Source organism: Choloepus didactylus, chromosome 5 (genome assembly GCF_015220235.1).
Source record: "Choloepus didactylus isolate mChoDid1 chromosome 5, mChoDid1.pri, whole genome shotgun sequence".
NCBI classification, from domain to species: domain Eukaryota; kingdom Metazoa; phylum Chordata; class Mammalia; order Pilosa; family Megalonychidae; genus Choloepus; species Choloepus didactylus.
The window spans coordinates 96,249,686-96,275,091 of NC_051311.1; the positions used below are offsets into that span (position 1 = coordinate 96,249,686).

At 38.8% G+C, this 25,406-nt stretch overlaps 1 protein-coding gene and 1 long non-coding RNA gene across 3 annotated transcripts in view; one reads left to right on the top strand and one right to left on the bottom strand.

The window, feature by feature from the left end:
• Nucleotides 1-6,742: 6,742 nt before the first annotated feature.
• On the bottom strand, nucleotides 6,743-10,463 carry LOC119534318. Its single transcript, XR_005217006.1, has 3 exons — nucleotides 10,345-10,463; nucleotides 7,359-7,485; nucleotides 6,743-6,956 (listed from the first exon to the last, which is right to left on the bottom strand). It is a non-coding gene; the product is annotated as an uncharacterized LOC119534318 (long non-coding RNA).
• Nucleotides 10,464-14,552: 4,089 nt separating this feature from the next.
• Nucleotides 14,553-25,406, top strand: part of CD36 (CD36 molecule) — a 69,197-nt gene continuing 58,343 nt past the window's right edge. For both annotated transcript variants that reach the window (XM_037836518.1, XM_037836515.1), the window contains exon 1: nucleotides 14,553-14,942. The gene's annotated coding sequence lies outside the window, so the exon portion shown is untranslated. The remainder of the gene's footprint in view (nucleotides 14,943-25,406) is intronic.

Sequence of the window (25,406 nt, forward strand, 5' to 3'; positions counted from 1 at the left end):
GTCCTGAATGACCAGTACAAAAGCCTGATGGAATGTGGTGCATGACAGTGGATTATAAGGAGTTAAATAAGGTAACACCACCATTGTATGCTGCAGTCCCATTACTGGTTTATTACCCAATTGTGTCAATATCATTTTGGATCTTGCTAATACTTTCTTTAGTATCTCCCTAGAATGCTTTCTTTAGTATCTCCCTAGATCAAGCCAGCCTGCATTCATCTTTCCTGGGGAGGCCAACAATTGACTTATACTGTGCTTTCCCAAGGTTGTGTAGGATTTAACTAAGTGGACACTGATGATGTCATGTTAATCAGTAACTCACTTTCAGAATTAAAAAATAAAGCCATAGTCTCATTGCTATCTCACCATAAAAGTCAGGATAAGCAGTCAATGGTGACAATTCTGGAAAGGGGCAGAACTGAGATCCCCCCGGAAAAGCAATTGTGTGCTGCGTATAATGCCTTATTGCAAGTGGAGGGACTGATGCAAAGATGCCCCATCACCTTGAAAATGGCCATCCCTATTCAGGGGTAGATAACTGACAGGTCTTCTAAGCCATACTCTGGCAGTGTCCAGCTAGGCACAGTGACCAAATGGAAGTCTACCTACTGCAGCACATCATTTTGAATACCAGCCCTCTGAGCACAGGAATGCATGAGATTCTCAGATCAATGCCCTATATAGAAGATTCAACAACTAAAGTTGCTGCTCCTGAAATAGCTGTTGAAATGACTGCTATAGAAGGCACATACCATTCCCAAGTCTGCTTGGTACACTAATGGGTCCGCTAGCAGGCAGTGTCCCACATGGACAGCTGTGGCAGTGCAACCCAGTACTTACACTATATAATGGGAGACTGGCGTAATGCAAAGCAGTCAATAGGCTGAGTTAAAAGCAGTGTGAATGGTAACAGTGCATGAACCAGGAGATGTGCTGTCTGTACCAATAGCTGGGCTATTTACGAAGGCCTTGAGACCTGGATAGCAATCTGGAAGCAAGAACAATGAACAATCATAGGTTGTCCCCTCTGGGGACAAGAATTGTAGAGAAACATCTGGGATGCCTGCCAACAAGGAAAGGTAATTGTTGCCAGCAGCTAGTGGACATCACTAGAGAGTGCCCTTTGTGCTCCCTGTGTCAACCACATGGGTTACCACACCAGATGGGACACATTGGCCAATCACAAATCCCAGTGAGCCAGTATCAAGTGGACTAAATGGGTCCTGTTCCACTCTCAGAGGGGGTGGGGTATGCTTTTACTGCTGTGTACATGGCTACAGGACTTTTATTAGCTTTCCCAGTGGGGAAGGTGAACAGAGGGACACCATTTGCTGTTTGGAAAAAATGAGCACTATATGTGGTGAACCTATATGAATAAACAGTGATCGGGGACCCCTTTCACTGAACAGATGACCCAAGCATGGACTATGGAATATAATGTAATGTGGACTTTGCATCTACCTGATAACCCCTCAGGTGCAGGCCTTATAGAAAAAATGAATGGCTTCTTAAAGGAAAAGTCTCTATCAGGCCCTAACCCACTTGAACTCCACACCAAGTGCTGCAGCCCCAGCTCCTATTAAAATGTTAATGGCAGAACCAATACAAGTATTGAGACTCCAAGTTAAAGGGCCGGCCGCCTTACAGCCTAAGCTGGGAAATAGTAATAATTTGTTGTTGCTTGTGCTTCAGACCATACACAATGGGGGAAATGAGGTCAATTGGCCTTGGTGTTGGCTATACAGCCGTGTTGGTTAGGAATCCTAAGTCCCTGGGGAATAGGAATTACCCCAAATGTTGTAATAAGAAAATATTTGTCACCAACCTGGGGCCTCCTATTCCCACAGGAACCTTATGCATGACTCTGTGGACCCATCTAATGCCCAGATTATCAACTAATGTAGCAGTAGAAAATGCTCAAGATTTGCAGGGGGACAATATCTGGTATTTTAAAACCTCTCTATAATGTTCCTCTGTCTGGTACCTTGTTATCAACCAGTGGAACTCTAGCATGTATATTGTTAAATCAGCAGAAATTATCCCTTATTGTTCCCCATAAACATCTTTCTTTTCACCTGTAGTGCCCTAGCAAATACCTTCCTACATTCGGCTTCAGCAGTAATTCATGCCCACAATAAAACCCAACGTTGGGTTTGCACAGACTTGCCATCTTCAGGCACTACTGGCCTTCCTTGGACTGTGACCCCAGTGAATGGACTGTGTGGAATACCCTGCTGGCCTGGCAGAATTCAGCATTATCAGTAGACCCCTTATCTAAATGGTTTAATTCCCTTTCTCGGCCATGGCAGAATGGCTTTGTGGGGTTCTTATCTCTGTGTGAGGGACTTCTAGTGTTCTGTTGTCTCTTATACTGTTTTTTTGTGGAATATGGATGCAATGTCTGTCCTATAGTCAACAGTCTACTGCCCAGGCCTCCTCCCCTCCACAGTGAAAATGAGTTATTTCATGTAGCTGACCTACTTGACCAGGACAGACATTGAAAGTCATCAGACCTTCTGGCTACTTTCTCTAAGCCAACTTGGCAGGTAAAGTCACTGCCCTTCCCCTACATGGGACATGACTCCCAGGGGTATAAATCTCCCTGGCAACGTGGGACATGACTCCCAGGTTTGAGCCTGGACCTGGCATTGTAGGATTGAGAAAGCCTTCTTGACCAAAAGGGGATAGAGAAATGAAACAAAATAAAATTTCAGTGGCTGAGAGATCTCAGATAGAGTCGAGAGGTCATTCTGGAGGTTATTCTTATGCATTATTATAGATATCCCTTTTTAGTTTTTAGTGTATTAGAATAGCCAGAAGGGAATACCTGAAACTGTTGAACTGCAATCCAATAGTTTGGTTACTTGAAGAAAATTGTATAGCTAAATAAAATGTAAACAGCTTATATGGTGTAAATGTGTGATTGTTAAAACCTTGTGGCTCACACTTCCTTTATCCAGTGCATGCGCAGATGAGTAGAATAATGGGGGCAAAAAGTAAATGAATAATAGGGATGGGAGGTAGGTGATGTTTTGGCTGTTGTTTTATTTTTATTTTATTCTTATTTTTACTTCTTTTGGAGTAATGAAAATGTTCAAAAATTGATTATGGTGATGAATGCACAACTATATGATGGTACTGTGAACAACTGATTGTATACTTTGGATGATTGTAGGTTATGTGAACATGTCTCAATAAAATTGCATTTTAAAAAGTCATCAGATTTCCCCAGGGGAGGAAAAAGTGTATCATCAACAAAGCATTGAAACTCCTCTCCCCTGATCACTATTGATAACAAATCTCCACACCCCTGTGTCACAAGAAACTGCTAAAACTCTGTTCTCACACCTTCCTTGTCCTAACCCTTATAAACTACCCCCGGTACCCCCTGCTTTGGGGAGGCACTAACTCCGTCTTTCCTTGGCCAGCTGCCACTGAAAAGAACTTTCTCAACTAAACTCAGCTTAGGTCTGACTCAGTGCCTGTGTGTTCTTTGGTCTTGGGGCTAACCTGGTCATACAAATTCTCAAAGTTCCTGGGAGCTACCAGGGTATACACAAAGAGCAAAGTATCTCAGAATTAAGAAAAAACAGTTAAAGCTTAGGAATAAATGTGACTGCTGTAAGAGCTTATAAACAAGGCCCTGGTTTTCTTATAAGCATTTTCTAAATGCAGCTATTTTTAAAAATAAAAACATTTGGCGGTTGACTTATGTTGGGGTCATCAACCACAAACCATAGCAGAAGGTGTCCTGTCTCACCTTTACACATTTACAAGGGTTATGTTAATTAACAAGGAGAATATAACTTATATACTTTTAAAGTCCCTTTTTGTTGAAGAACTTATAGCTGGCCACATGTACTTTTAGGAAGCAATATAGTAAAGTACTGTAACTGACAAGGAAATTTGGTTATTTCTAAATAACTTCTAAAAATAACTAAAACCATGACTAACAACATCATACTGTTTTCTGACCTCATGCAGATAATTATCAGCATATAACATGACAGTGAGAACACTGTCAAGTCTTTAGGAATTTTATACAATTGCTAAATAAATGAATAACATTTCACCCATACAAATTTAACTAACAAAAGGATAGAATATTCTTTTGAATTACTATAACACATCCCAACCACTTCCTATGTAATATAGTAAACATTTTAGCACCTCACTTTTACAAGATGTTCCTTTTCATTTTATTTTTCTTCTTTTTTTTTTTTTTTTGAGTAATGAATTAAATCCTTTTCAACAGTTTGATTGCCTTTAAAAGCAACAAGACTTGTCTTCTGAAATAAAGGATGATAAGGTCAACATAAACATCAACATGGATACTATTCTTATATGATATAGAATCTTTGTCTTTTAGACAGAGTACTCAGATGGTTGAGAAAAACTTTTTATAACCTTTCATCAGGAGCAGATTAACAATCCACAATTATCTCAAGAGAGAGAAAACTACACTTCAGTTTTGTATGAATATACAGTTTGACACAAAAGCTCTTTTAAAAAATATTGTAAACAAGCCTATCAAATTTTTGATCAGCATTGACTACAACAGAGAGAATTTACTTTCACAAACTTTCTGCAGCTTTCCATATTCATTCAGTTCTTGTCTTACATATTAAAACTAGCCCTTTTACTTTACAACAAAACCATACTCCTTTAGACAAGCTTATTATAACCAAGAAGTTAGTATTTAGGGGATGATTATGATTACTGAATCATTATTTAGATATTCCTTTTTATGTTCTGGTATATTAGAATAGACAAGGGGAAATACCTGAAATCTCTGAATTGTAATCCAACTGCCTTGATCTCTGATAATGATTGCTGATGACATAGCCTTTATCTTATGATTGTAAAAACCTTGTGACTGGCCCTCACTTACATTCCCTTATCCTGTTGTTCAACTTTAGAGTCTTATGACCACTAAAGACAGACCCTAATGTTTATTAATAAAGGGCCTTGAGTCAGCCCAGAATGAATCTATCCCAATCCCAAGGCTATCTTGATAGATGGAGCTGGTTCCAACCAAAATGGGCCCAGATGCCATGCACAAACTTTAACCTATAAGTGACCTATACCCCATTATATTACTAATGAGGTATCACTTCTCCTCTTGCTGCCTGAACTGGTTCATTCATATTTAGTCAAAGTTTAAGAGGCCCTGAAGACAGGAATAGGTGAGACAGAAAAAATTAAGCCTGATCTGTTGAATTTGGTTTTAAAAGTTTTAAATGAGGGCAGTGGTATTTATGACCCTTCAGGTGGCCTTAGTATTGATGAAACTTCCTTTTCCCTTCTTTTAATTGTTTCCAATTATTAGGTCTATTTCACCTAAAGATGTGACTTGCACAAATAAAAAGTATTTGCTGTTTCCCAAGGCAACTCTCTGCTGCCTTCAGGAAATTCCAGGCAGCCTTTTTTTTCCAATGTCCAGGTTTGTTTACAGTAATTACAAGTACTAATGCTGTGAACCCCTGGGGCCTAGATTCCGCCCCACCCCCACCCCCCACCTCTGGGACTCCAGGAGTACTGATCTACATTGCACCTATTTATCTTTAAGCAATTAAAATATTCTCTCTAAGAATATTTTTTTCTTGATCTTCTATTACCATTCAGGGGTATGAAAATATACATTGAACAAGCAGACAGACACAAATAGAAAGTTAGACACACACACAAAACCAGGAATACAGAAACATACTTTTGAGAGAGACAAAGGATTGAATATACATCATCTCCTCCCATTTCTATTCTCTTTTGCAGAACAACTCTAACTGTAACACAATATCTTTTTCTATTGAACCCTTCAGGCTATATTTTTTCTGCCTTTAAAGCATAATCAGGCCAAACAGTGTTACGGTAACAAACCATTCTCTCTTTTTCATAGGTGCATAAACAAATTCATCCCAATTTTTTAGAATGTGAAATAGATTTCAGATTTCAAAATCAGGGGACGTGTCCCCTGTTCTCTTCTTGTTTGTCTATGTCTTCAAACAAGTAACTTTAATGTCATATCTCTGCTTCTTACTATAATCGTTTATAGAATGAGGAGGATCTACCAGATGATCTATAAAGAATCTTTCAGTGCTAAGGTTATGTGTCCTCTATAATCTGAATCTTTGATTCTGTATTTCCTCTCTTCTGTATGTACTATTATACTGACAAATCCAAACTGTGTTTTCAAAATTCTTGAAAAAAATTAAGACAATCTAGAAGGTCCTCTAGATTTACAGGGTAAATGATAGGGAACTAGTAAGAAACTGGCTGAAACACATATATTGTGTGTTGGTTTTTTGATGTATAGAATTATATAGCAACTTCAATGATGTTTTTAATTTCACATAGTATCTAACCAAATTATTTCACAGTAAGAATACTTTGTAGTATTTTAAAAACTTGTAAATATTGCGAAAAAGCAATGACAATTTATTGAAGGGCTGTAACAAATGCAAAAGAAATTATAAAATCTTGGAGGCTACAAATAATCCTGAATTTACCTTAGTGTTAATGGGAAAGTAATAAGTACACAAAGGAAAATTTGACTCTGAGGCAAAGTTCAATCACATCCATTCCTCAGTTTTAGGAACTTGAGATTAGAGATTGCAAAACCATTCAGCATATCCATCGTTTCCTCTTCCTGAGTATCTGCAACCTTACTCTATAAAGATTACAAAAGAATTGAAACTAACACTCATCACTGCCCTTTGGGCATATTACATTTAGTCCATTTAAATTTATTTACCCTATTCTGAAAACTATAATTCTTACATTCATATTCTGTCCACATTTTAGTTTTCTAAGTGATCCCTATTCCTAGGTGATTTGATTTATAGGGTGATTTTTGTAGAGATGTTGAGACTCTGCAGTGAATGGCCTCAATCTTCAATGATGTAGAAACATAGAAAATAAAGCTGTATCCTAGGAAGACAGGTTTCCAGGTAGAACCACTAGAGTGAAAGTAAGAGTGAAAAGACGGAGAAAAATGAAAAGGATTGGTAAGCAACTATTGAGCACTGCTCAATTCAAAAATAATATTATCTAAAAGTGTATTTTATTATTAAACAAGTATTTGTTGCCAAAAAAGTCAAATAGTATTTCAAAGGTTAGGGGAAAAAATAACCCAGAACTGCCCTATTTCCTCAACCTTCTCCCATTCCCCATGTCTCTTTCCCAGAGAAGACTCTGCGAACTCTTTCAAGATAACAAATTTATACTGCTATTTCTTGATTTTCTGTTTTTTATATTAGCCTCTGATTTCCTGTGTCAAAGAGAGGACTTAGCTCTTGTAATACCACCCTCAAGACCACTCCACCCGCCCTCACCACCACCACATCCATCCACATACGTACTTATTTCAACATTTTCTGGGAAATTCCCTTTGTTTCACCTTGTCAGATCAGCTATATTCTCAATCATCTGTCTTCTGTTTCCTTGGTTTACTTCCTCGTTTGGGTGGAATTTATTTTTTGGGAGTTTCTTAAGAAAGGGTGACAGGGAAATACAATTTAGTATCTTGCATATAGTGAAAGCCTTACCCTCATCCTTGAAAGTCTGATTGCACCTAGAATAGCAGTTGGAAATCATTTTCCCTTAGGCTTTTGAAGAGACCGCACACTTGACTTCTAATTCCCCATATTGCTGTCAAAGTCAGTTGAGTTTCTAATTTGTATGTAATCTTACTTCCAACCCCACCAGAAGTGTTAAGATGTTCTTTTTATTCTTCATAGCCTGCAACATTGTGAAGCTAGACAGGTAGGCCATGATGTGTGGTCCTTTTAATTCATTGTGCTGGGGCTCAGTGGCTTCTTGCTTTCTGGAGACTTATCCCAGAGTCTCAGATCTGGAAAATGTTCTTCCCTTCTCTCCTTCTTTCCCCCTTGTTTCATTTGTTTTCTTTTATTTTCTATGGAAATCTCATTGTGTGGATGTGGGATCTGCTTCCCAGCTCTAGTGTTGTTCTAATTGCACCCCTGCTACTCTAATAGTGCTATTCTAATAATATAACAATTCTGTGGATGGTGTTATTTCTATAATCATTGATTAAATATTTCCATTTGCTGTCTTTTATTTCTCTGATATTCATGGCTTCATGGTTTTCTCTTTCACTAGTTTCATGAATGCAATATTTTATTAGGTTTTTCTTTTCTTTCTTGGTTCTCTTTTCCTGTATGCTCCCCTTATTCTTCATTTGCTTATTTGTTTTTAAAATTTATCTTACATGTTAGAGGTGTTTCTCAAATGTCTGTTGATTTCCCATTCATATTTGAAACGACACTCTAAAAATGGATTTAAAACTGTGAGCAATAAATGAGGGTCTTACTCTAGTGCTGAATTGTCCAATACAGTAGTCATCTACCCTGCTCTACTCTAGCCACTGAACTCTAGGAACCAAGGAATTAGAAGTAGCCACATGTGGCTTCTGAGAACTTGAAATGTAGCCAGTTCAAACTGAGATGTACTCTAAGAGTAAAATAAATACTGGATTTCCAAGACTCATATAAAAAATGTAATATATCTCATTAATAATTGATATATTGATTATGTGTTGAAGTAACACTATAAAATTAAATACAGCTGTTTCTTTTTACTCTTCATGTGGTTCCTGGAAATTTTTAAAGTACCATGTGACTCACTTTATATTCCTGTTGGACAGTGCTGCTCTAAGAGAGTGATCAGATGAGTTCCTGACCATTTCATTATCCTCCCTCATCTCCTCCTTCCTCCACTAAAAAGTCAGTGTTAACAAGTTTGTTTTCTTGCAATAGTCTGTTTCTCCAGAAAGAAATCCTCTAGTCCATCAGTTACTAGAGTTCTAGAAGTGGTGATGGAAAAGGACACAGCATATAGACTTTTGCCTCACCTTGTTTCAGCATGGATTCACTCGTGCCCTTAACAGTGCCTCTTGTTCTTATGTCTAGAGTCTCTCTCACTCAATGTCACCAAAGAGGAAACACTTAGCCTTTTGACAGGGTGAGGAAGGAAGGTGGCCAGGCTATGTTCAGTGCATGGGGAGAGGATCAAGGGTTTAGAAGTCCTGAAGATATTCAACCAAGTTTGTTTCTGCTGTTTTCAGTCTATTGCTGGGCCTTGATTTCCAGGATACCCCATGCGGCTAGTTCCTGAGCCTATCTGGAACTATGTGGCCGATTCTGTTTGCTTCTTCCTGTGTCTCTGCAACAGCCTGACGTGCTTAGAATCTGACACTTCTAGAGTCTGTCGAGCTATTAACACTAGTCCATGTGCTTGGTAAATATTGACTTGTTTTTTCTCCTTTCTGTCTAAACCTTTGGAGTGAATATGTGTGTTCATTTTTACTTCAATTCTATTACTTTCATTTTACTATTCAGGAAGAAGCAAAAATAAGCACATGTGTTCAAACTGCCACAATTTAACTACAGGTCTTGGTCATGATTTTAAACCTAAAAGTCTTCTTGATTTTTGTTTAATCCTTTCTGCCTGCCAAAATATGATCAGGCATTTAAGTCCTCTATAACCTGGTCCTAATATACTGTTGAGATATATTTTCCTGCTTTAGACATGAGACTTCAAGTCAAAATAGGTTCATGCTGTTCACATGCCCTTTTTCAAACCATACCAACTACAATGCTAAGTGCTGTATGTAATTAACTTATTTTATTTGCTTAGAATTCTACTTCTTTCTACTTAAACTCAACTAATCTTCTTGGGCAGAATTAAATATCTAAGCTTTCTATGGGTATTATCTTAGGATTTCAGTCTACATTGATCTTTTTCCTCAGCTAAACTATCATGTTTGTCTCCTACAATTTATAATTTTTGTAAGATGATATTGTGAGGTATTAGTACTTGTGATTTTGTGCCTCCCATCCTCTTCTCACTCTGTTTGGCCTGAGAGATGTAAAGCTGTGGATTGGGGAAGAAATTTTGGTGGAAGCAAGGAATTAAATTTATGCTACTGTTCAGTTTTAACAAAGATTTGGAAAGGAGTTATGATTAACCTAAAACTGATCACAACCCCACTCCAAAATAGATGAAAGGGCCATCATTTTGAATGGATGAAGAAAAATCAGGAACACATGAGCTTAGATGTGTGTGAGTCCCAGAGAGCTACTGTCATCTGCCCACTCCTAATCAATAAGGGAAGGCTCATTTTCCCCTTCCACCCTCTAGGCAAGTACGAAGATCCCAGAGCAGAGTAGTGGTTCAGAAGAGAACAAGCCTCAGAAAGCACTGAGTCCATTATGGCACAAGAGCCAATGGAGTATCAGTGGCTGTGTGTGGTGTGTGGGCAGATATGTATAGAAGCTGATTCATGGAGCCTCTTGTAACCCTGTGAACAAAGGGCACTGTGCTTACCAAAAAGGCTGTATAAGTCAGCTCAGAGAAAAAGAAACTTGTCAACAAAGTGCTCATGGCCAGGACAAGAGAAAGTCACAGACACAAGTTTAGAGGGGACAGGTTTGGTGTTTCTTCTCCTCCTCAGGATGTAGACCTGGTTGAGAAAAATATAACTGAGTTTTAAACCTGCAATGACTGAGAAATATCAGAATTTAATAGTTTCTTGAAAGTGACTATATGAAATATCCTGGATCAGCCATAATGGAGACGTGAGGTAAAAGTAAAATGTGGAAAAATTAAATTTCATTTTTGCACACCTGCGTTTACAACTACGAAACTCAATTCAATTTCAGTAATATACAGCCACCCCTTTCCAGGTTACTATGATGACTCCTTTGGTTCAGATTAGTTAATTTTATATTTCACAATCTCCTTTGTCAGGATAGACAATTCTGTTTCCTGGAATCATAGAAACACAGACTTGATTTTTATTTTGAACGTTTATTAGGTTTTGATTTGATTTTGAAAACTCAACATGTTGCAGTTCCTCCCCTTAAATGAATATACCCTTTTAGGTGATAAGAGGTCCTGTGGCATTTATTTTGAGTTGATTGCATAAACAAACACATGTATGCAATCTGAGAAAGTAATTGTGCTATCAAGATGATATGATAGCCCAATATTTAAAAATCATTGCTCCAGAGTTTTGGAAGGATAATTATTACCTGATATTTAGTATCTGACAAATATTAAGGAAATAAATTCCAGCAAACGCTTTATGAGGTCTACAGTTATTATCAGTTGGGATGCTTTTGTCTTCCAGTAACAGAATACTCCAATAAAAATAGATGGAACAATGGAAAATGTTTATTCTTTCATATAGCAAGGGCAGGAGACAGGATGATTTCAGGCTGGTCAATTCATAGGCTCACCAATGTTAGAGTCTGGGTTGGTTTTTCTGTAATTATATTAGCTTTTATCTCATGGGTGCAAAGTGACTGCTGCAATTCCAACCATTACATCTTTACATAACAAAGTCCAATGACAGGAAGAGGCAAATTCCTGAATTTTGTCAGTTTTTTAAAACAGAAAAACTGTCACAACAGCTCACTAGTTGACTTTCCTTGTGCTCTGATGGTCAGCATTTGGTTACATGCTCAAGTATACACCTCTTAGTGTCAAGGAGAATTATTGTTTTAGACTAATCAACATTTAACCTCTGACACTTGGGAGGAGACTTGTAATCATATTGTGCCAGTTTGGATATATTCTGTCCCCCAGAAAGAGCTATAATCTTTTAACCCAATCTTGTTGGGTAGAAATTTTGATTGTTTCCATGGAGATGTGACTCATCCAACAGTGGGTAATACTTTTGATTAGATTATTTCCATAGAGGTATTACCCTGCCCATTCAGTGTGGATCTTAATTAAATCACTGGAGTCCTATAAGAGCTCACAGACAGAAGGAGCTCAGAGCAGCTGAGAGAGACTTCTGGAGAGATGCTTGGGAGCTGACAATGATGCTTGGAGATGTCTGGAGATGCTAGTCCAGAGTTTACTCTGGAGAAGCTAAGAAAGACAAGCACAGAGAATTTTGGAGAAAGGCATTTTGAATTGCAACTCAGGAGCAAAGGAACAGCAGTCACCAGCCACGTGCCTTCCCAGCTGACAGAGGTGTTCCAGACACCATTGGCCATTTTTCCATGAAGGTATCCTCTTGTTGATGCCTTAGTTTGGACACTTTTATGGCTGTTGAACTGTAAATTTGTAGCCAAATAAACCCGCTTTATAAAAGCCAATCCATTTCTGGTATTTTGCACAATGGCAGCTCTAGCAAACGAGAATGTACATGGACATTCAATACCTGAAATACAAACTCAGGACTCTTAGGGTAGGTGAAATAGGAGTGACAGTGATGTCTACCACAATGAGTCCTATTCAATTTATTTGACATCAATATTAAAAAAAAATAGAATATGTTCATTATTAAAATCATTTTTATAAAAGGAAAATGCTGTTAGGAAGATAAAGTCTTCAAAGATATATCAGGCACTATGGTTTTTTTCTCACAATAGAGTTAATTTTCTTTTTTAATTTATCTGTGCTGGTATCATCTGGAGTTTTGTAATTGGACAAAAACAAGGCAGATTAGATATTAAAATGCAAAAAGTTGGCCATGCTTATGTTAATTTCATAAAAGGACTTAGATTTGAATAGGATTTTATTTTCTTCATGTGGATATGGTTACTCTTTTCTGCCATGCAAAATACTTATTCTTTCATGTATAATGTTGAGAAATTTTAAAAAATTTGTTGTATGCTTTTCCTTTTTTTCATAGTTTCATGTTGACAGTAATAGATAATAATGTGATGGAAGAATGGTTAAAGGAATGCAGTGGCCAGAGTTTAAGTCTTAGCTCACCACTGTATGACTTTGAGCAAGTACTTAACCTTTCCAAGCCTCACTGTTGCCATTTATAAAACTGGGAAAACAACAGTACTCACCTCAAAGCATTGTTGTAAAGATTAACCTAGAAGATCCACATAAGACTCAGAATGATGTCTGGCATGGGGTAAGCGTTCTCAGTAAATGTTAGCCGTCAGTATAACATGAAACAATTGTTTTTTTTTTTCTTTCAATAAATGTGCTTTCTAAAAGATTATTTTAATTTCATAAATTAAAAATTGATGTGCTGTTACAAGGGATAAAAATGGCAATGTGATTATTTAAAAAGTCAGTCAACATTCAACAAGACTGTATCACCTGCCCTCTGATAGAATTCTGGAGACAAGTGCATTGACTTTTAAAAGCACCCAGCAGAAGCAGCTTTGGTTCTACCTAGCCTGCAGGAGGAAGGGGCACAAGGTACCATTTCTGTATTATTTATAACTAAATTTAAATAATCATTTCCCAGTTGCTTCATTCTAGGAGGTTTGCCCTTGTAGCAGAACATTCATTAATAGGCTTAAATATTGAAGCTCTATGAAGTTCTGCTTAGGAGGAGCCCTGTGCCTACTGCAGGGCCCTTAGGAGATACTTGTATGGTAGGGGAGAGTAAGACTCTGCTTCTCATTACCTAATCCAGTTGAGTAGAAAAGCAGAGAAGAGAGACTCCAGGACAAACCCCCCAGCAGAGACCAGAATGAGGATTATGCCTGGAAGGAATGTGCTGACTTCACATTGGCCTCTGCTTTTGAAAAGGTTGGTGGAGCTTCGAAGTGAGGAAAATAAAGGAGAATAGAGGAAAATCAGTATCTCATACCAACTTTCATGACAGTGCTAAAATATTAGCTATCCATATTTTAGTAATAGTACTTTGTGGTGAAAAATAGAAGAATAAAGAACCGCTCATTTACAAATACTTATTTCTCTGTGCTTCCAAATGGAAATAAATTTTTCCTCTGTGTTTAATTTTTTACATAAGAACATATTACTTAAGTTCCCAGTTTATTGTGAATTATTATTTATACAGCTTCTGGTTTCTTATTCCCTTGGGCCTGAATATGAATGTTTGCTTTTTCTAACCCCCTGACATTATCAATAAGATGACATGCTTTTATCCATAATAAGAGACATACAAATATACCAAGATCTTTTTTTTAAATTTACATTACTTAAAACTGCAAAGATAACTGTAATTGTCATAAACAACATATCTTTTGGTATTTTTGTCTAAATGCTTTCAGATTTATAATCATGAAAGCACTTACAAAGTTATATATACACCTTTCATTTATTATTCATTATTTTCAAATTAAATTATATTTGTTTTTTGTAACAATCAATATGTTTACCTTCCTTTTCTAATTTAAATGGGCTTTTCTTTATCTATAAAGAGTTACCAAATAATGAAAGAAAGACACTTGTAAAATGCATCTGAGGCAGGCTAGAATAGGACACTCACTCTGGGCAGGCCAGGGGCATTGGTCAGTTCAGATGGAGAGTCAGCTTCAAGCCGTAGATAGCCAGATGGAGAACAAAAAGGAGGGGCTGAGCAGAAGGATGACTAAGCCCTAATTCTCAAAACCAGTTGAGATAAACAGGTGGAGGGAGAAAGGAAGGGCTGGGTGGATGGATAACCAGACCCCAGTCCTCAGCATCAGCTAAGATAGCCAGATGGAGGAAAAGGAGGGGTTAAACCAGGGTGGGGGAAGAATGGGAATTTCCACCCCCAATCCTGGCCTAAAGCATAGCAACAGGCTAACATATAAAACCTGGACATAGCTCAACCTGGCTCAGCCCCTCTCTTGGGGCCCATCCGCACAGACCTCTCGAGTGTGTTTTCCTTCTTACCAACCTTTGCTGTTTCCCCATGTGTGCTGGCGTTTTCAAATAAACTTTACTGCTTGCTACTATTCCTCTTGTCCCTGAATTCTTTTTTGAGACAAGGAAAATGAGCCTGCACTGGAGCTCACCTCAGGTGCCAACTGGGCTCCGGCAACATCTCCCTGGTGACCGTGGCAGGACCAGGAAAGAAGTCATCTTCCTCACAGGACGGCACCTGCCCACTGAAACTGTGCTTCAGGAAATTCTTCAGACTAGTCCTATTCAACCCAGGAGAACTTCTCTGGCCAGAAGCCCATCTTTGCTGATTGTGAGTGAGAAGACAGCCTGAGGTATGCCTGTCAACACTGAGGCTTGCCGTACTGCTTGGCAGTGCCGCCAAATCGTTCTCCTCTTTGGTGCTGTACCCTTCTTTATTCTTGCTATTATGGGCATTTGCTACCCGCTTGACATTTGGGCCACTCCAAACTGCGAGTATTTGCCTCCCTGTTCTCCCTGATGTATGGACAGACCTCATAGCCCCCAGGCAGAGAGAGCATCTTCCCTTGTTACTGACCATCTTCCTCCTCTTGAACCAAGATTTAACGCTTACAGAGACAGAAGTGTCCTCTCTCCTGATCCTCTGTCTGTGAGGGGTTTTCAAATAAGGTTATGAGCATAGGTTTCCAGAAAGCATCCAGCCCCTAGGAGAGATGAGAACTGAGAGCCTGGTTGGGGACAGTCCCATGGTACTGTAAGTTCTTAGCTGCTGTAGAATGTAACTGCCTGCTCTTTATTATCCAAATCCTTAAAAAATGAAGGGTTTTGTACCCTTTATCTGCCTCTTACTCTAAACTCCTACTGAGTTCCTTGACATGCATATCTTAACTTCCTTTTAATCAAACATGTTTACACCATCTGTCTTTTTCTGACCTCTGGTGGGAATGCCAGCTCCAGACTTTTGTGCCATAGGTCTTTCCGTCTCTCTGCTTCCTCCTTCACTCCAAGTGTCAGCGACTCCTTTTGTTGTCACTCATCAGTATACCTCCCCACCCAGCCTTAGACCACGGGCTGGGAAGGAGTAATTGGATTTGTGTTTGGTTTGTGGCTAGGGAGCTATGTTGTACACCTGCTTGGCCCTGCCCATTATATGCCCTCTTCTAAGGCCTGAAGACTGTTTAAGGAGCCTCTTCCATCACTTTTTATTCTGCTACTGACCTCTTCCAGGGCATTCTCCCCTCTGGGGAGCTAGATACCTTTTCAGATATTTTAAATGACCCATTGTTAGTCAGGCCTCCACAATTTGAGGCATCAAAAAGGCTCAGAAATAAGTTCCCCCAAACCTACCCTTTGAGCCCATCAGGCCTGAGGCTCCTGTTAACCCTCCTCCTTTACGGGGAGAGGCTTCCAGGCCCACTGCACCCCCTCCTTATTCAAGTCCAGCTGAACACACTCACAGTGGAACCTCTTACAACCCCCTGGAGAAGGAAGAGAAAGGTTCAAAAGGACGTGGAATATATCCTCTCCAGGAAGTAGCCAATGGGGATATGGGAACTATAAGGGTTCATGTCCCTTTTTCTATGACAGACTTAGCACAGTGTAAGAGACAATTGGGGATATTCTCTGAGGACCCCTCAAAATTTATGGAGGAGTTCAAAAATCTAGTTTTAACTTACGAGTTTACTTGGGGAGGTATTCCGGTTATTTTTAACTCCTGCTGCACCCCCAATGAGAAGCAGAGGATCTAGGCAGAGGCCAAGGACATGCAGATACACTGCAAGGGGAACAGCCCTTATGGTATAGGGCTGGGACTGAAGCTGTCCCGAGCACTGACCCTGTCTGGAACTATCAGAGGGGACAGTGAGATCTGGAGGCAAGGGACCATATAATTACTTGCCTAATAGAAAGTATGAAAAAATGTGTTATTAAGCCTGTAAATTACAACATGCTTCAGAGCATAACCCAAGAGGATAAGGAAAACCCTGCTTTGTTTCAGGGAAGGCTAGTGGAGAGTATGAAAAAGTTTACCAATGTAGACCCAGACTCTGAGGAAGGATAGCCATGTTAAAAACCTACCTTATAGGACAGTCATCTTCAGACATAAGGAGAAAACTGCAAAAAATATCCTCAGGACCTCAAACACACATCTATGGAATAACCTTATGCACACTGCCTTTTCTGTCTTTAATAATCAGGGCTGGACTGCAGAGGAGGAGAGAGCGAGGAGGGATTGGAATAAGGAGAGGCTCACAGCTTTAGCTGTAAATGATAAGCAGTGGCCTCAGGGCCACTCAATGCAGAAGCCACCAGGAACCTGTCATCACTGCAGAGAGACAGGGCACTGGAGTCGAGAGTGCCCCCAAGGACAAAAGGAGCTCCGAGGATGGAGAGAGCCTCCAGGGCCCTGTTCACAGTGTGGGAAGGCAGGACACTGGGCCCGAGAGTGCATCGAGCCCCCAAGGGGGAGCGAGGTCTCTCCCAAAGCCCTGTTGGCTGCCCCTGACCAGTACAGAAGGGGCCTGGGGCAAATGGCTCCCTGGATCTCACTGAAGGACCTTGAGATTGTCAAGCCCCAGGTGGCTCTTGATGTGATGGGTAAGATCGTTAATATTTTAATTGATACGGGAGCCACCTATTCTGTCTTAACCTCTCACTCCGGCCCTCTCTCCTCTAAAACCTGTCCCATAGTGGCAGTAGATGGGGAGTCTCAGGCTCGAGCCTTTACCCCACCTCTCCCTTGCCAAGTTGGTAGAATTCTTTTAAGTCATCAGTTTTTAGTAATACCAGAGTGTCCCACCCCACTTCTAGGGAGGGATCTACTGAAAGTATTAGGTGCCCAAATCCAAGTAATAGGCTATCTGCCAAAGCCAAAACCTAAGAGCCCCATTGAAAGTACAGTAGCATTAAGTATGGTGTTAACTAGGACTGAGAACACTCTAGAATCTCTCCCCTCAGAGTTAAGAAATCAAGTGTATCCCAAAGTCTGGGAAACAGACCTGCCAGGGAAAGCAATTCATGTCCCTCCTCTTGTAACTCAGTATAGGAGAGACCCGCCTTTCCCAAGAAAGAGACAGTACTAGGGGGTTAATGCTAGCAGTGAGGAAAAGGGTTAACCTCCACACTGACTCTAAGTATGCTTTTCTTATGCTGTCTGCTCGCTCTGCTATCTGGAGGGAAAGAGGGCTGCTCACTGATGGGAAGTCTCCTGTCAAACATAGAACAGCTACAGACAGCTGCTGAAACAGGAACTGCAGGCATAGTGAGAGCCCAACAAGTCTATGGTAACTTACCCTTAGAACTGTCAAAAAGCCTCACCACAACCAGTCAATCCCTCCAACTGCTACAACCCAAATAGATTCTCTAGCTTCTGTGGCATTAAAACAGATGGGCACTAGATATGCAAACTGCTCCTCAAAGAGGAACTTGCTTATTCTAAAAGAAGAAGGTTGCTTTTATGTGAACAAATCCCACGAAGTGGTTGAGACTGTCGGAGGCCTACAGGATCAAGCAGTAAGGTTGAGAGAAAATGCTAATAAAACCTGGCCTTTTACCAATTTCCCTAACCTGCTATCCTGGGTCCTTCCTTTTGTAGGGCCCCTTGTTCCCTTACTTGTCCTCCTCCTATTTGGACCCTGCTTGTTTAATCTTCTTGTCAAATTTGTCTTCAATGGGCTACAAGCTTTTCAGGATAAACTCATGCTGATTAACAAATATGCTGACCTCACAGGGCAAAACCAACTCCTCCCTGCCTCTACTAGGATAGAGAAAGAGTTCTACACCCAAACAGGCAGGGACAACTGCCCATAACAGTAGAAAGAAGCTCCAGAAGTCTGACCTTTGCCCCTCAGCCTCTCCTTAAGATTAAGGGTATATTACTCTTTCAGGGGGAACTGAGGCAGGCTAAAATAGGGCACTCTGGGCAGGCCATGGGCATTGGTCAGTTCAAATGGAGAGTCAGCATCAAGCCATAGATAGCCAGATGGAGAGCAAAAAGGACAGCAAAAGGAGGACCAAACCCTACTTCTCAAAACCAGTTGAGAAAGACAGGCAGAGGTGGAAGAAATTTCTCCATGCACAAGCTTGTATCAGAACGGACCTACCACTGATAATTAACAACCAGAGAAAGGAGGGGCTGGGTGGAAGGAGAACCAGACCCCAGTTCTCAGAATCGGCTGAGATAGCCAGGTGGAGGAAAAGGAGGGGTTAAGCCAGGGTGGGAGGAGAATGGGAATTTCCACCACCAACCCTGGCCTAAAGCATAGCAACAGGTTAACATATGAAACCTGGACATAGCTCAAGCCGCCTCAGCCCCTCTCTTGGGGCTCACCTGTGCTGACCTCGCAAACATGTATTCCTTCTTACCAAACTTTGCTATTTCCCCATGTGTGCCAGTTTTTTCGAATAAACTTGACTGCTCGCCACTATTCCTCTTGTCCCTGAATTCTTTCTTGAGAAAAGAAAAATGAGCCTGCACCGGAGCTCACCTCAGGTGCCAACTGGGCTCCACCAACACATCCAGTATGTTTTCATCTTTTCAGCATTAAATAAAATATTTGTGCTTTGAAGCAGAATTTTTGGTTCTAACTTGTGGTTCTGTTTACAAGTCAGGTTAGAATTTTTGGCAGTTTAAGACTAATTGCTTCTGATTTCTAAGGTGAAAACTACATTTGTTTTTGTAACAGTGCCTGACCATAATATGTGGTTAATTAATTTGAAATGAATTTTCTTTAATCATATGCTTTGAAGTTACAGCAACAACTTTTATATTTTCTTGCTCAAAGTCACTGGCCTGTGGTAGAAATTGCTAAATCTTTCTGCAGATGGTGAAATGTATTTTGCTTCCATCCCTTCTTCTGGGTCAACAATCACCTGCTAATTGGTCTCTGACATCATTCAAAATGGAGCTGGAGTGTCATTTCCTCTATGAGACTTACCATTTCTTCTTCTAGAACCTCCCTCCTTGGTGGGACCCATAAATGTCTATTATAGCATCTATTGTGCTATTTTATAGTAATTTTTCTACATGTCTGTATAACTTTCTGTTCTGGTTTGCTAATGATGCCATTATAAAGGGGGTTTATTTGGTTACAAATTTACAATCTGAAGGTCATGAAAATGTTCAGATTAAGGCATCAACATGAGTATACCTTCACTGAAGGAAGGCCAATGGCATCCAAACCTCTGTTAGCTGGGAAGACATGTGGCTGGCATCTGCCAGGTTGTGTTCCAGCTCCTCTCTCAGCTCCTGTGCATTCTTCAAAATGTTGCTCTTGGGGCATTTTATCCTCTCTTAGCTAATCTGGAGCAAACTTTGGGCTAGCATTTCCAAAGCATCAATTAAATTCTGCTTTCAATGGCTGTCTTCAAAATGTCTCTCTAAGCTGCTCTCCAAATGTCCCTCTCAGCTGCTTTGGGGTCCTTCTGTTTGTGAGCTCTTTTATAGGACTCCAGCGATTAAATCAAGACCCACCCTGAATGGGGTGGTCCATATCTCCATGGAAATAATCCAATCAAACTTTTCCCTCACGGTTGATTGAGTTGCTTCTCCATGGAAACACTCAATCAAAGGATTCCAAGCTAATCAACACTAATATGTCTGCTACCACAAGATTGCATCAAAGAACATGGTGTTTTGGGGGACATAATACATCCAAACCATCACACTTTCATTACATTGTCATGGTTTTATTTACTAGAACCAGTAATATCTGGCACCAAGAAGGAGTTACTATATTAAATAAAATGATTGTTTCAATCAAATTGTTGATTTATCTTAAATATACATATAAAAGTGATGAAAAATAATTTTAAAACATCAAAGAAGCATATCAAAAAGCATCTTTTGAGAGATTATGTTGACAAAATGTAAAGATTTAGCTATAAGCAAGGAAGTGCTTGTACTTAACCATGTATCTTTATGTCTTCCTACAAATCTTTGATACTACTTGTTATGTGAATTCATAAACTCAGGATCACCTAAATCATACTAATTCTGAACGTATTTATCTAATTTTCCTAACTCGTCCCTGTGTCATGTCATCTGTAAAAATTTGCCTAAAAAATTATAGGCTTTTTTTTTTTTTTTTTAGAATTAAATAACAACACAAGCATCTATCATGACACCAGATCCATGGTAATATGTGAACAAATATCTTCCCCTTCCCTAAACTTTCCTAGACTTTTTCAGATTGTCTCACATGAGAAGAAGACAGAAGTTAAATAAATTAATTACAGTAGAATTTCCTTTAAAATAAGTGTACTTTTTGAAAATCAAAAGAATATTGAAAGTAGAATAGTTTTAAAAAATTAACATTATGTTAGTATTAGCGTAGAGTGTATGGGATTCAAAAAGAGGTAAGTTACAATCACCTGGAAACAATATTAAATTGACTAGATTGCTAAAGGAGAATGTAGAGGATTAATCACACGTAAAAAAAAAAAAATGACTCCGAGAGAAGAGATATGAAAAGAGGTGAAAAGTGGAGAAAACAGAAAAATAAGGACAAAAAAGAAAGTAGTTCATTCACTATTAAGAAGAACCAGAAATACCAGAGAAACAGAATGTGAAGTGCTTGACTGGAAGTCAGAAGCTATATTTTAGTTGAGGTTTTTTTTTTTCTTTAATAACCATTAGGATAACTTGGAAAAAGTGACTGTAACTCCGTGGGTCCTGAAAACCTCATCTCTTAAATGTTCAGGACTAGATAAGTCATAAGAGTTATCTTTTTTTGGTGCTACGCTCTTTTGCAATACGAAGGCTGGGAAGGAATGAGAAAAAATGCGCCATGTATAGAACTGGGTGAAAGGTTTTTGAACTAAATGTCACAGGCTATTTATATCTGAGAAAATGTAGATGTCCTATGAGCCCAGGGGACTTTGCAATCTTCTGCTGATGAATCGTTATGTGAAATTGTCTTGTGTATGTATGTAACATCACTAGAATAGTCTCTGCTCTCTGTCCTTTTAGGGATCCTAACAGTTGTAGCAGGGAAGATTCATCAAATGCATACACTTAACATTCTAACTTTAGGTAAGCTAACCATCCAGGCATAGTCAGGCAAACAAGGAAGATGTTAATAACTAGAGCACGGAGTGTTTGTAAATTGAGCATTAGCTGACAGGTGACTGAGCTTGCTGGATTTTTATACTCTGTTATGTAAGGGTAGGGAGTTAGCTAGTAATATATATGGTCAATTCATAACTCTGTCACCATTAATTTCTCCACTCTGAAAATCCCATTGTTAACATTTGTTTTGCAAATCTCCAGTTTTTAGAAGGTAAAGATAATGATTGTGGACTTTGAGTAAATGCTAAGTAACCAGCTCTAAAATGAATATTCTCAACCAGGGAATTGCTTGCTTCCAGGAGGTAGATTAAAAGTACCTCGAGTCACATACACGTTATAACTTATGCTGAAGTATTTGAAGTACATTACAGATAACCTCATAGTAGAGATCATTTTTCTTCTCCTTTGTGGCAGAGTTTGGGCACGAAGTAGCCACAGGTAAATATTCATTGAGTGTGTATGTGTGTGTGTGTGTGTGTGTGTGTGTGTGTGTGTGAATGTGTATCAGTGATAAAAATCCCAAGAGAATTATTGCCTTAAAAAGTCAGGGGAAAGATCTTTCTTTTTGTCTTATTTAGCCTATACTGTAATTGCCTTATTTTTCCTTTTAAGGTTTCTTTTTATTTTATTTTTAATTTGGGGTGTTCTTATGGGTTGTATATGTAATAGTATACCTATCAAATATTTCTTAGTTCTCTCACATGGTGAAGGAATGTCTTAACTCTTGTAAACCTGGACTTAGTTTTGCAAGCCTGCACCCAATGTTGTCCCCCATCCCCAGCTTTTCACAAACCATAAATAGTCACTGATGCTTTGCTTCTTACTCCAGCGACTGGTGTGCATGTTGTTATTTGGTACCTAGGGGGACTGTAAAGTCCTATTACAGAGACACGGTGAAAATAGTCAAGAGAATTGCTATGACAGAGTAAGTAGGGATATCCCTGGAGAGTGAGCTGCTTCTGTGTTCTTTTAAACATCACAGAGTAATTGTTTCTTTTTTCAGAAAGGAAAGAACCTGGGTGAAGAGCAGCTCATTTTCAAGCTGGAGAGGTAGTCACACACTGGTTGCAGAGTTTACTTTGGTTTAGGAATTCCACTGCTTTGTTGGCGTGTCAATCAAAATTCCACAGCCATTCTGGGATACTTAGAGGTGGGACTGACTGATGTACAGCAGTGATTTGACCCAGCACTTGGGGCAAACACAACCAGAGTCATCAGAATTAATTCCATGGTCTTCCAGCCAGCATTTTGAAAGTGCACTAGCATCCGTGGCCTTGCGTTGTTTCGTCGGACTTCTCACTGGTAATTACGACTGTGTAATGGCTGTAAAGTTACTCGTCTAATGATGTAGAGCTCAAGATTGTTGCCTGTAATACTAAAATCTCTTACTTGGTCTAATTTTTGCTTTGTTCTTGTCCACTTAAAATGGTACTTGCACTTCTCTCTTCTCTCAGGGAGTGGAGTATAATGCGTAGTGTAGGTATTTAGTTTCCCCATCCCAAGCTCTAGATAAACAGTTATATCTAACAGAAAGTGGAGGGAGTTTGTCAGGTGTAGTAACTTTGCCATATTATCAGTAATGACAAACAGTACTAAATATTAAGAGGGCATTCAAAAAAATAATTGAAATTATTCCAACCTTCCAACGTACATATGCATGCAACAAAGGAGGAATGTCTTAGTAGAGTGACACACTAAAAGGGGAAATTCGTGTTTAACTAACTTTTATTCTTAAGAATGTGTATGTTCCAGGAAGATTGTTAAATTGTAGATGATTGCTTTTTACATCAAGATGCAATTACAATAAACATAATTATGGAAGTTTTGACTTTCTTCTGTTCAGAATAGAGGCAGAACATTGATATTTCATACATTAAAAGAGTAGTTTCTTTGCAATCTTATAGAAAGAAGATTCAATGTTCCTCCATTTCTGATGGTCAATGGTAAAGAATAGAGATCACAGGCAGTCTCCAATGTTGGCATTCCAGGCATGGCTTTTGTCAACAGGTGGCTACTGTGACTTGTTTGAGAGGTGACTTTGCAACTTTATTTTAAACTCAGCTTAGAGAATTCAGTCACTGTATCACATATACATGATTGGACTTCTGAAATTGATGTGGCAGCCAACTGGATATAGGAAGTAGTGTTAAAAAACTAATCATTAAGCAAAACTAGTTTTCAACTTGCAAATTCCTAAGATGTTTTTTCAAGGTAAAAACATCTAGAGCTAAAGGATATTAGGGAATATTAGAAAGCTGGAACTAGATAAAATGTTTTCCAGGCACAGTTGTTTTATTGGTCACATGTAACCATTTTGGTTTATTTCTATCTGTATTGTGATACAATGTAGGAGAAATTAGTACTTGTATGCCCCAATTTTACTTCATTGTGATTATTTTAACCTGGTTGGAAACTGAGCCCTGTGGTTTACATGGGAATGCTGCAGACAATGGTTTGCCTCAGTGGACATTTCATGAAAATAGGAGACTGAAGGAAGTGTTTGTAATAGGCAGAAAGAGAGAATGCTAGTATAAACACATTCAAGGAATGATTCATAACTTTGCTTGTGTCTCAGATCTATTCAATTCTATTTGTCATTTGGGTAGTTAATATTGTTACTTAAGCATTCTGAGATAAACCATACTTTTGAATATTTCAGCACAGGATCCAAAGCAATCACTGTTTTCAATTACCTATATTGCCTAAATGTACAATCATTAGAAAATCAAAATAAAATTTGAAATAATATTCTATATAGTAAGGCAATCAGATAAATTTTTATATTAAAAGGCAAGGAATTTATGAAGGCCAGCATTATGTAAATAACTTTGTCTTTAGAGACTTGGATCATGCAAGGCATTTTGTCCATCCATTCAACAGATATTTGTGTGCCGAATATAAACTAAGTATTGACCATTTTCTATACCTAATTTCATCCCCATAGCACTTAGAGTATAATTCCTAATACAAATATTATTTATTAATAAATTAAATAAATACAGGGGACATTTTATAGGGGCCACTGCTCTATTAGGTAATCAGGAGATCCTCTATTGTGTTTGATACGACAGGTTTTTATATTTCTTCCTTAAGGATGATGTAAGTTCAGTGGACTCCTCAGTATCTGCAAGTCTACAGAGTCTTAGGTTGCTTAGAAACTCAGTGATTATGAGCTTGCTATGGCAACCCAATTTATCAGTGAATGCAAAACTGACTTAGCTGGCATTGTGCCAAATCTCCATATTTTGCTGGTAAGATCAGTTCTTCTACTGTACTGGTATTTTTGTTATTTACATTTATGCTAAATATTATAATTTACCAAGTTTTGAAAATGACACACTGCAATTTATAATAGATGGCAACAGCATGAAAATTAAGCTTAAGTTCTTTGTGCACTTTTAGTTGTTTCAGATTTACTGTGTCTATTGGATTGTACCCCTTTGGCTAAGTCTATTTGTGTGTGTGTGTGTGTGTGTGTGTGTGTGTGTGTGTGTGTGTGTGTGATTTGCATTAAATTAAAAGCACAAGAAAACAAGACTGGCACATTACATTATCTATGGACAATACAAAAGCTATTTAAATTCTGTTTCTCAGAATAATTCTATCCATATAATCTATAAATCTACCTATATATGTATATATCTTGTCCATTTTCATGATATTTTAATTTTACATTGCTAACTCCTAATTTGTGGATCATATAAACATGAGATGTGTTATCATATTATTTCTCTTTATAATCTTATGACTT